We start from the raw sequence: 12553 nt of genomic DNA, 5'->3' as shown, positions 1-12553 counted from the left end.
AATCATAATTTTAAATTTAGGGTTATTGATAATATTCAGATATCGGATAGGGGTGGAGATATTGGCAACACCTTGGAAATAAGGGAGTTTGAATGGATTATTAGACTAACAGCAGATGTTCCACCAGGTCTTAACAGTGCTGGAAAAAGGAGTCATCCAGCCAGTCACCGAAGGCCAGGCCAGATTAGGAACTTACTCAAGATTATTTTTGGTGCCAAAAAGAACAGGGGACTTGAGACCTATCCTGGATCTCAGACGTCTCAACTGCTTCGTAAAGAAGTCCAAGTTCTGGATGGTCACACTACAATCCATTTTTCCATTGCTGGAAGAAGGAGTTTGGATGTGCTCTATCGATCTCCTATTATCACATCAAGATAGACAAGGCGTCCAGGACTCATTTACGCTTCCGCCTGGGAACCAGTCACTACCAGTTTTGAGCCCTGCCCTTTGGTCTCATCACAGCCCCCAGGGTGTTTACCAAGTGCCTGGCAGTGGTAACGGCTCACCTGAGGTGTCTTGGATTCCAGGTGTTTCCGTATCTAGACGACTGGCTCCTCACTGCTCCCACCAAGCATCTACTCACTCATGCTGTGACTACTACCATCGAATTGGGTCAATTGCTAGGCATAACATTCAACTGGGAAAAGTCTGTATTGCTGCCATCACAGTGTGTTGCCTTTATAGGCGCAGAGCTAGACTCTATAAAAATGCAAGCCTTCCTCCCAACAGAAAAGATAAGGATATTACAGAACCAAGTCAAGGACCTATTGCCCCATCGGAAAGCTCCGGCCAGGTTAGTCCTTCAACTCTTAGGATCCATGGCGGCCTCTATTCTATTAGTTCCGCTGGCAAGACTGCACATGTGGATTCTACAGTGGCTCCTATCGAGCCAATGGTCCTTCCAGGAACTTCCGTTGTCCCACCCAATAATTATCACGGACTCGTGTCGGTGGGATCTTCACTGGTGGCTTCTCTCCTCCAACCTGAACCTGGGCAAATCCTTCTACCCTCCATCCCCCATGGCCACGGTGACCACAGATGCCTCCCAGATAGGGGGGGGCATTATCTGGGCAGGACTGTCCAAGGCACTTGGCAAGATCACGAGACTCGTCTACATATCAATGTCCTGGAAATGAGAGCGGTGCTTCTAGCGTTGCAGGCACTACACAGCTCTCTCCCACTGGGGACGATTGCGATTCTTTCAGACAATATGTCAGTGGTTTGGTACCTCAACAAACAGGGAGGGACCAGGTCTTACCCCCTTTGCAGAGAAGCCATGAGAGTGTGGGAATGGGCGATTGCTTCCCAGAGGTTTCTAGTGGCAACTCACATTCCCGGGAAATCCAATGTTATAGCGGACAGGCTGAGCAGGGACATCCTGATGCCCCATGAATGGTCCCTGAATGATCAAGTGGCGGATCGGATCTTTGCTCGGTGGGGGTTGCCTTGCTGCGACCTATTCGCCAGTCCACTGAATGCGAAGTGCGACAACTACTTCTCCTTGATCCCTGCTCAAGGGGAAGAACCCAGGGATGCGCTGGTCCACAAATGGCCCTCCGGTCTACTCTATGCCTTCCCTCCACTTCCTCTACTACCCAGACTGATTCAAAAGGTGATCCATCTGGGAAGCACCATAATCCTGATAGCCCCATTCTGGCCCCGTCAAGTGTGGTTTCCATTCCTGCTAAGTATGCGGTGGACAGCCCCTGGATCCTGAATCAGATTCTGGACCTCCTGACTCATCAGTTGGGGCAGGCCCATCCATCCTTATGGACTCTCAAACTGGCGGCTTGGCTGCTCCGCTTCCAACCTTAGTCAGGCAACAGGCGTTTTCACCTGAGGTGGTTTGAATATTGTCCTCTTCGCATAAGCCTTCTACCAAGGGTATTTACTTTAGCAAATGGAAGAGATTTGCTATTTGGGCCCAGCGGCATAACCTTGATCCCCTGACAGCCCCCGTTTCCGCTGTTCTGGATTTTTTGGCTTCTCTTTTTAGCCAAGGTTCTGTCGTTGCTACGCTGAAGGTACAATTAGCAGCAATTTCCAATTACCATGTTGCCTTTGATCCTTCCCTCATGAGTCCCAAATTGTGTAAGGCCTTTCTTAAAGGAGCGTGGTTGCTTTGTCCCCCTATATCGCATCCAGTTTTGCCATGGGATTTGAATGTGGTCCTTGGTGGCTTGATATCCCCTCCTTTCGAACCAGCAACAACTTGTGAGAAAAAATTCTTGTCATGGAAGACCGCATTTTTGGTAGCTATTACTTCGGCCAGAATGGTTTCAGAACTTCAAGCCCTTTCTGCCAAACCTCCTTATCTCATTTTCCATAAGGACAGAGTATCCCTGAGATTAAATCCATCCTTTCTCCCTAAGGTTTCTTCTGCTCTTCACCTTCAACAATCTATTGAGCTTCCAGTCTTCTTTCCCGATTTTTCCAACAATGCAGAATACAGATTTCACCAGTTGGATGTGCATAGACAATTACGTTTCTATGTGGATAGGACGCAGCAGGACAGAAAATCAGATCAACTATTTGTTGCCTTTGCAGATAACAAAATTGGCAAACCAGTCACTAAGGCATGATCGCCAGATGGATCAGGGATTGCGTGTCCTTCATTTATTCATCAACAGGAAGGTCCTTTCCATTCCCAGTTAGAGCTCATTCTACTAGGGCCATGGCAACTTCAACAGCTTTCCACTCCAGACTGTCTGTGGATGAAATTTGTGCTGCTGCCACTTGGTCTTCTCCACACACCTTTGTTTCTCATTACAAATTAGACTTGACGTCCAGAGGCCGGGCGTCTTTTGGTTCCACAGTGCTCAGGAGTGTTTTTTTCAGTGAGCCTCCCAGGATATAGGTGCTAGGAACGCGGTCCCATCAGTTACTAATGTAGGCAAGATAGGATCGCACTACATCTTTTAGTTATGTACTTACCATAACGATAGATGTATGCGATCCATTTCGCCTACATTCGTATATACCCCCCCCTCCTGCCCCCTACCTGAAGGATTTGGAGGAAACACTTTTGGGGTTTCCACTGAAGGTCTAATTTCTTCTCTCTGGATCATGTATCTCCGTGACTTGAGTGCAAGTGAGGGAGAGTTTGTGTGGGGCAAACAAGATCTGGGGGCTTGGGTGTGGTGCATCCTGGGATAGAGGGGTTGGCCCAGCCAATCAGAGACTTCATGCTAGTTTATCAGCCGAGTTGGAGCCGTTTCTCGGCTCCGAGCCCATCAGTTACTAATGTAGGCGAGATGGATCGCATATATCTATCGTTATGGTAAGTACATAACTAAAAGTTTTCATTGCTTATTACATTTGCAAGCATACAATTCTCATCTAGCTGGCCTTATATATCCACAGCTTTGTCAACGTTTTGCCTTTATCCTCTTTTTTCTTATAGTAATGTTCTTCAGTTCTTCTACATTCAGTTTTGATTTCTTCATTTTCATCTGCCCCTTGCCTCTTTTTTCTGTCTTCTCTTTTGGAAAAATAATGCCTTTTTCTCCAGACTGAAGGTTTTCTGACAGAAACATTTTATCATTTCCTGTAATCTGTGTGTTACAGGATAAAAAGTATTCTTTTTAGTACGTATTTTCTTTGCTTTACAGATATTTATCAGTTGCCTTTTCGTCCTTATTTGTTGCGACCTTCATTTCTTTCTTTTTTTATTTCCTTCTATACACTCTGAGTACTCAGACTTGTATTCAGAATTCCGTTGTCAGTGGCATTATCTTGTATTAATACGGTTTGAGTGATCTTTATAGGCAATGGGCACTTCCTTTCCTAAATGTGTTCTATTTGCTCTTTGCCTAACATTATTTATCTCATCAGGCCAGTCATTAATATGTGTAACAACAGTTCTCCAAGCCGTGCCAGTTGCACAAATGTAATCGTCATCAGTAAGTCTATATTTACTAATAATAATAATAGTAAGCCAAATCATCCAACTTTTGACATGAGAAACACTCACCAGTTTTATCAGGTGTTACCTTCAAATACACACAGCATTTACTACACTATTCAAGATATTTGTGCTTTAGCAAATGAGTAATAGCGTACTCATTTAAGGAATACGTATTTGATGCAAATGAATTAAAAATTCTAAAAGAAAAGAATAATCAAAATCAGTTATCACAGAACTCAAAGAGAATTTAAATCAACTTGTATGAGAAAAATCACACAAATAATATATAATTAAATATTAAATTAAGTACAGTAAGGTTGTCACTTTGACCATAAAAGTTGTGAAAGTCACGCAAAGCTGGAATTCCTTTATATCGCCCACAGTCGCACCTCTTCTTAATAGTAAATATCAATAAATCACAGACCAAGACAGGATTGTTTAGATATGCTTTGGATTGTCCTGTCTGCAGTCTGTGTGCATTTATAGCTGACTAGGCCCCTTGAGATGGCTAGAATTTGCCTGTCTGAAACCTATCCCTTTCTAACAACTACAGTGAAAATTAAAGGTAAAACAACAAAATATAAATCAAAGTAAATCTTCTTATTTGCAAGATATCCCTTCCTTCCTACAAATAGTTAAAAAACAATGTTAAAAAATAAAATATAGATTCAAACAAAAACTTTTCTGACCAAGCTACTGCACAATCGATCACAAACCATTACATGATTGTTTAGATAAGCTCTAGATTGTCATTTCTTCAGTCTGTGTGAATGTATTGTTTTATAGTATGAGTTCATTTTGTGCAGCTTTAGGAAAGTTGGAGAATGTCATGTTCAAGGAGGTCCTTCAGATTAGATGTTAAACTGTTGTCCCATTTGCCTGAGTGTTAGTGGTAGCTCATGTTTATGTAAAAGATCCCATGGCATGTATAGAAAACAGTATGGGATAACCCTCTGTGTCATGGCCACGTTGTCTCTAGTCAGTATGAATATCACCTCAGGTCTCTCTGAAAAGAGGTTACTGTCCAGTTGGGACTAAACTGGTCAAACAGGCATCAATAAAAAAAAAAAAAACAGAAACACAATGTCTTTGATTATTGTGAGGCTGGATAAGAGCTATGAATAACCCTATCATTTGTGGTCAGTTTTCTAGAGAGTATTGTGGCCAACCTACATGTACTTGCAATAGCTAAAGTACAATGAAGAACTAAATCTTGTATATGCAAAAGTATCAAAGTGTGTATGTAGAAAACATCAGCCTGAACTACATATTCCCTGGTAATGCTGCTTCCTCAAAAGCAAAAATATATGAGCAATTGAGTTGCTGAACCATTGTTTTAACAGCGCTATGTCTCCTGACTTTCTGTCATGTGCAGTTTCCACTCTGGAGGAATTCACTGTGTGTAGCTTGGATTCATTGAACAGGGAGACAAAATTTAATGCTGTAACCTCACGTGCTTTCTTTAAGAACAAGATGGTGATTGTTAATTCGGTAGCTTATAATTGTTCAGAACTTACTGAGTTGCGCATTCACTCAGAAGCAATAACATATATGACTAGCATGTCATATATCTGATGTATATAAGCTAGGCATTTATTTAAAACTAAAAATATGTAAGCTAAGACATACTGTTGCAGCTGAGTTTCTGTCATGTGCAGTGTGTTAGGATGTTTAAACATGCACCACGTAATGTGAATTACAGCTCTCAGTACCCTACCACTGTCATCATTAATCTTTTTTTTCCAATCTCTTACTAATCTTGAAGCTTTTGCCCTCCCATCCACTGTATAGACCCATTTGTTTCCCAAAGACAAGAACACTATGGCCTATTCAATCCCTCTGGAGTGAGAGTCAAGCAGCAAGGAAAGGGAGCTGTCATCCCTGTCCTAGAGACAGGGTTTATTGTATTAAGCCCTGGCAACCCCCTGCACATACCCGAAGCATCCAAGGGGTATGCATACAAAGAGCTGGTAAGATGTACCTACAAGCTTCTGCCTGTATGTAATCAGTGATAATGCTGCCTCCCTTCTTGATAGCTCCTCCATGTGATCCCCCATCTCCACTGGGGATTCTACCATAGAGAATGTCCCCAGGCACAAGCTGCCACCCCCTTCCCCTCAACCTGCAAAGAGGTTAGCCAGTTTTAGCCACATAATTCATCTCCTCCCGCAGACACCTAAGCCACTAGTTAAAAGTCTGTCACCTGGTTCATAGTCCAGGTGGTATCCTTCAATGCCAATGAAGCTGGCTAATTACCAACCACTAATCCCTTACACCTCTACTAGAGTCCCCCCTCAACCCACTGATTAACCATTTGCTCCTGTTCATACTCACTGATATCAAATAGTCAAGGCACCCTCAAAACCAAGACCAAACTTTTGAATTAACACTGTGTTAAAATAATTTTCTGTAAAGTGTCCCTCAAAAAGTGGAATTTGCTTGCCACTTACATGGTAATGAGAACAACTGCACAATCTTTAGAACTAAATTACAGAAACACATGAGCAAAATGTACAGTAACCAGTGCTTCCATTACAAGGGTTACATACAATTGCTCTATGACCTCTTCTACCTGGTTGCTTAACTTTCACTAATTTACTTTATATCAGGCTATCTTTATCCACAGATTATCCTTACCTCCTGTATGTCTCCCTATATTCTTTCAGCAATCACCTTAAGGCAATTAAGGTTCTCATTGTTTATCTTTGTTTATAACAGGCATCACATTGTTTGGGCACTGTTTTGTTCAGAGACTAGATGCATGTATTGTAGTGAAACTATGTTTTATGGTTACTAAAGGGGCTTTATTATTTAGTAAATAAATTGTTCAAAGACTTTGCTCAGAGCTGACCACCAAACGGTTTGAACATTGGTAACAACTGAATGTCATTGTTGATGTGACACCCCAACCCCATGTGCAAAAATAGGAAAAAAGGGTTGTGGATGGATTAATGGATGAATTCTTTAGAGATTATAGTTTTACTTAGTTGAAAAATCCTATTTTATGTCATGATGCCTTCATATTATTATCCATGGTCATCAGGATCCTTTAGCACTCATCATTAATGTCAAACACCCCAGAATTTAATCAGGTTTGACTTACAAAAATTCAGATTTGTTAAGGATAGGTCATGCCACCTCAGTATTGTGAACTTCATTGAAAATGTCAGGCAGGCTGTGGACCATTGTCACATTGTTTACACTACCTACCAGATCTATCAAAAGCATTTGAAACCATACCACACAACAGGATTGTAAACAGGCTAATAGTCTTAAACATAAATCCCTATATGATAAGATGGACTGCAAACTGGCTCAAGGACAGAACACATGTTGTCAGGGTCAGTGAATGCCACTTCATTTAAGGAAAGGTGACCAATAGCATTCCTCCAGGGGTCTGTATTGGGCCTGCTCCTTTTTATTTCTCTGATCTCAACACTGTCAAGGATTACTGGCTGACTAAGTTTGCCAGTGATTTCAAGTTGGGTATGGTTGCCAGATAATCAAATGATACAAATTCCCTTCAAGTGGAGCTATATCACTTTAACACATGGTGCAGTGAGAGAGGGCTCAAACTGTATGCTACGAAATGCAGTATTATCTCCTTCAAAAAACAACTACTACTACCTACTGCATCAATGACAATTCACTCTCCAATTAGTCTGCCATCGGAGTGCTGGGCATCTGGGTAGACGTCTCTCTTTCCTTTGATCACCATGTAGTGACTACAGTCAGGATGCCCTTCTGTATATCACAATTAATCAACAAAGGCATATCTTCTAAAATCATGGCAGTCATTGTTTCCTTCTACTCTGTCTTGGTTAGACCTATTATAGTATATGTTACACCCTCTGGCATATATTTCACTAGGCATATCAAAAAACTCAAATGACAGCAGAGGTTTCTAACAAAAAGAATCTAATGCCTCAAAAATCTCAGCTATCAGGAAAGGCTGGAGTCACTGTCCATACTCAGTGTCACATAGACTGTTTGAGGCCTATGCCTATGACTTGCTTTCTATACCCTCGGGATCATATTATCAGAGATCTTTTTCTCAATGTGTCAAACAGTACAGCCAACACCAGAACAAGAGATCTATATCTACATCAGAAATAAATAAAACTAAATGGAGAAGTAGGTTCATAACCCAGCACCTTCCCTTGCTGTGGAATAGACTCCCCTTGAATGACAAGTAGTCTGATTCCCTGGCTGCCTTGGAATATAGCTTGGAAAATTGGATGGGTACACAAATGCACTCCAGGATTTACAGCCCTTACTCTCACTGAAAAGCTTGCTAGAGCCTGAGAGTGGTTATTGCCAGGCCACACATGACCTCTGGTCTAATAGCCTTGTATTTTCTATGATTCCCATGATTCCTACATTAACTGTACTCATTGCTGCTTTTTATTCCCAGAACTTTTAATAATAAGAAACAGGAGACACCCTTGGTTGTCTGGCAAATCTGGTACATGTGAGACAATGTCCATACTTTATCCATTGTTTTGATTCCCATACTAAATGAAGTTTTAGCCTATCCATGGTAATACCGCTGTGGCCTATTGTTTTTCTCTACACTTGGTGTCATTAAGCTGGGGCCAGCACTACCTGTGAGTTATATACATCATGTAGAGTACATCATACCACAAAACCTTATAGATGTTTCTCCTGTACCAGTGCTTAATGAAGTATGCACTGTTTACTACGAATATCTTTCAACTTGGAAATTCTGCAAGATCCTCCTGTTTACCTCCACTGGATCAAGGCTACAGTTTGTGTACTTCATTAATGAACCTGACTCTTTTTTTCTCTTCTGCTGGTTTAAGTTTGACAGGTCCATTCCAACCATTCAAAACACCCAGCTTTCCATTCAAAATACCTGAACAACAATCACTCACCTAGAGTCCTACAGAAGAGATTGCTGCCCTTCCAGAGAAGCACCCCTCAAAGGATCACCTAACACCAAAAAAAAGCATTTATGTGCATTTACTGCCAGCCATGTGTACAAATTTAAGTTTCCTGTCTCTTCCACGTGTAGTCAATTTCACATTTATTTCACAATATATGCTGGAACAAGAACTGTGTGACTAATTTGCTTGTGCAATGTTTAATTAATTGATGATTCTACAGCTTTTTAGCTTGTTCTGAGCAGCTCATGTTCCTTACCAATTAAAGACAATCCTGATTCAAGTCTGCAACAAGTCTCATACATGAGCAAGATCCACATCTTATAACATGCATGAATGTAACTAACAGCTGTACCTCTGAAACTGCTACCAGCTTTTGTATCCAGTTATTTGATTCTGCTGGTGCCATAACTATTTTGTCGTAGAGCAGTTAATCTGCCATGAACGTCATTACATTAATAAGCTGCCACAGCTAGACAAATGTGTAGTCTTCTCCACTGTTCACAGCAGCATTCAGCTTTACACAGTTATATTCGCCTTCTATGAATCCGAAGTTTCAGGCATAAGCTCATAACCACATTTCATATCCCTTGATTTTATGGTGGTGTCATGTTACATTATGGTATTGACAGGCAGCTGAGCAGCAACATCGAATTTTATCATGTTCTTATTTTGACAGTTTATTTTCTATATTGCAGCCTTACATGCATAAGAGTTGTTAAGGTACATTTTGTTTTTCTTATGAGATTTTTACTTGCTGTTTCCCAACTGCCTGACTGTGTAACAATAACTTGACAGTTTCTTTTATACTTATCCTGATGTGTACCTCCCCTATATCTTCTAATCAGTAACTGTCTTCCGTTAAAGGTACAACGGACAGTGTGCTAGTTCGGTGATAAGATCTCTTCATCACTGCTCCAGATTGCAGAGTTCAGTCCTTACCTCTCGTTGGTTTGTGCGTGAGTAGTTTGTATGTTTCCCAATCCATGTACTTTGGCTTCAAACATACAGGTTGACTGAGTAGACTAAAATTACATGTATATATATATATATATATATATATATATATATATATATATATATATATATATATATATATACATATACATACATACATACATATACATATACACACACACACACACACACACACACACACAAACGCAGACACACTTGTATTGCATTTAATATGGGTTTAGGCTGAAATGGGTTTATGATTCATCCCACTTACCCAGTTAATAAATGCTAATAAATGCTACAAAAGACTTCCTGCCTGCTCTTTCTCCCAAACTGCACTGGGTTGTGTCCCTGACTACTAATTCTCTTATTCTGTTAAGCATGTTTTCTCTCATATCCACCCTCCCATATTCTGCAATCATTTCAGTCTTCTAACAACCTTTCCTGCTATTTATCATGATTGATGTTACCTGGTCCTTCTTCTCACTTCCCACTTTCTATAAACTCCATCACTTAGGAAGGCCCACCCCCTTATTTTCCTAACCTTTAATTTCTACTTAAAAAAAAACTTTTCAGCTGCTTTTACTGTATTCATGTCTCTTTCTACTTTATTACTTTACTTTGCTTTTGCTGATTGTTCTTAAAAGTGTCAATTGCATTTATTCTGCTGCATTTATTATTGCTTGTTAGTAGCCTGATAATAAAAAAAAACTTTCAGCTGTTTTTACTGTATTTGTGTCTCTTCCTACTTTATTACTTTATTTTGCTTTCGCTGCTTGTTCTTAAAAGGGTTCAGTTGCATGTCTTCTTCTGCTGCATTCATTACTGCTTGTTAGTAGGCTGATTAAAAAAAATTCAGCTGCCTTTACTGTATTCGTGTCTCTTCCTACTTTATTACTTTATTTTTGCTTTTGTTGCTTGTTCTTAAAGTGTTCAATTGTCATGTATTCTGCTGCATTTATTACTGCCTGTTAGTTGCCTAATTAAATTGTAATTGATACTCTAAGTCTCTCAGTTTTGGTTTAAGGACTTGGGCTTCAGGCCAGTTATTTTACATTAAGAAGGTTTGTAGTCTACACTCTTGTAGGAGGAGAGGGTGGCCTCTGCCCTTCTGAGCTGGGAACTGCTGGGTGAAGGCTTATTGTACCTGTTGTTCGAAGTGTCTTTGTTCCGGTTTAATCACTTGGGTTTCCAAACCAGTTATTTTACATTGGGCGGATTTGTGGTTTAAACTCTTGTGGAAGGAGAGGATAGACTACACTCTTCTAAACTGAGAACTTCTGGTTGAAGGCTCATGTGTCTGTTATTTTGAAAGTGTCTTAGTCTTGGTTTAAGCACTTGGACTCCAAACCAGTTATTTTACTTTGGGAGGGTTGTGGTCTAGACTCTTGTGGCAGGAGAGTGTGGCCTATACCCTTCTGAACTTGGAACTGCTGGTGAAGGCCTACTGTGCCAATTATTCTAAGTGTCTCTATTCTGTTTTAAGCACTTGGGTTCCAAACCAGTTACTTTACATTGGAAAGATTCGTAGTCTAGACTCTTGTGGCAGGAGAAGATAGCCTACACCCTTCTAAGCTGGAAATTGATGGTTGAAGGCCTATTCTGTCTGTCTTCTGAAGTGTCTTAGTTCTGGGTTAAGCACCTGGGCTCTAAAACCAGTTGTTTTACATTAGAAAGGTTTGTGGTGTAGACTCTTGTAGCAGGAGAGTGTGGTCTACATCCTTCTAAGCTGGGAATTGATGATGAATTGCTGCTTTATTTAAATTGCTTTTTGCTGTTGTTACTATAATTTTATTCACTTTGAATTTCTAGTACTTCTGCATTTTATAGCATAGGCTAGATTCAGACTTGCTAAATCTAGACTGTTTGGTATCACTTAAGCACTAAAATCTGTTCTTCATTGAGATACTAAATGATTTGGGCATCCATTGCTTCTGGTTATCTATAAGTGCCTGATTTTGCTCTTATATTGCATGTTGAATTTTTATTTGCATTCCTGAATTGTCTGAACTATCTTTTGCCACATTTTACTGTATACTGTACTAGTTCAGCTGTAGCATAGCCCAGTTCCAGGTTTGCTGTTTCCGGGTCTGTTTTGTAAGTTCTGGGCAACAAATTCAAGCCATCCTTGTAGGTGAAGGTCCTTCTGCACCCTTGTGGGAGGAGAGTGCTGTCTGGGTCCCATCTTATCGAGGGTGACTGGAGTAGTGCTCAGAGAAAGCATCTTTATTGGCTAGTTTGAATTAAAAGGGTTATCACTCATTTTGTTTAAGGCCTGCATTTGCACTTGTCCATGTGTAGCACACCGTCATGCACTGCCGCATAGAGAGAGAGAGAGAGAGAGAGAGCGAGCATCTTTATTGGCTAGTTTAAATTAAAAGGGTTATCTCTCATTTTGTTTAATGCCTGCATTTGCACTTGTCCAAGTGTAGCACACCGTCGTGCACTGCCGCTGGTTTAGACGCAAACATAGTGCTTGTTAAATTTTCCCTTAGCACTTAACTTGTGGTCCTACACAGGGTTTTTTTTGGCCCTGCTCTACTATCAGGTAGAACACTAAGCCTATCTTCAGAGGTACCAATATACCTCTCACCCACTAGTCATTCCTAAGTGCGACCTCTTTTCCTAACCATATAAATTTACCTAACACTATGGATACACAATTTCCCCCAGTTTCCCCAGCCAGCTTAGTCGACATGGGCATCCTGATGCAGTGTACCAACTGCCTCATGTTCACTGACAACCCTCTACACCTAGTCCACACAAACTCAACATGTGAGAGATC

The sequence above is a fragment of the Protopterus annectens genome, chromosome 13.part0, assembly GCF_019279795.1.
Source record: "Protopterus annectens isolate FY-2018-M chromosome 13.part0, PAN1.0, whole genome shotgun sequence".
NCBI classification, from domain to species: domain Eukaryota; kingdom Metazoa; phylum Chordata; order Ceratodontiformes; family Protopteridae; genus Protopterus; species Protopterus annectens.
Note: the sequence above shows the minus strand (reverse complement) of the source record.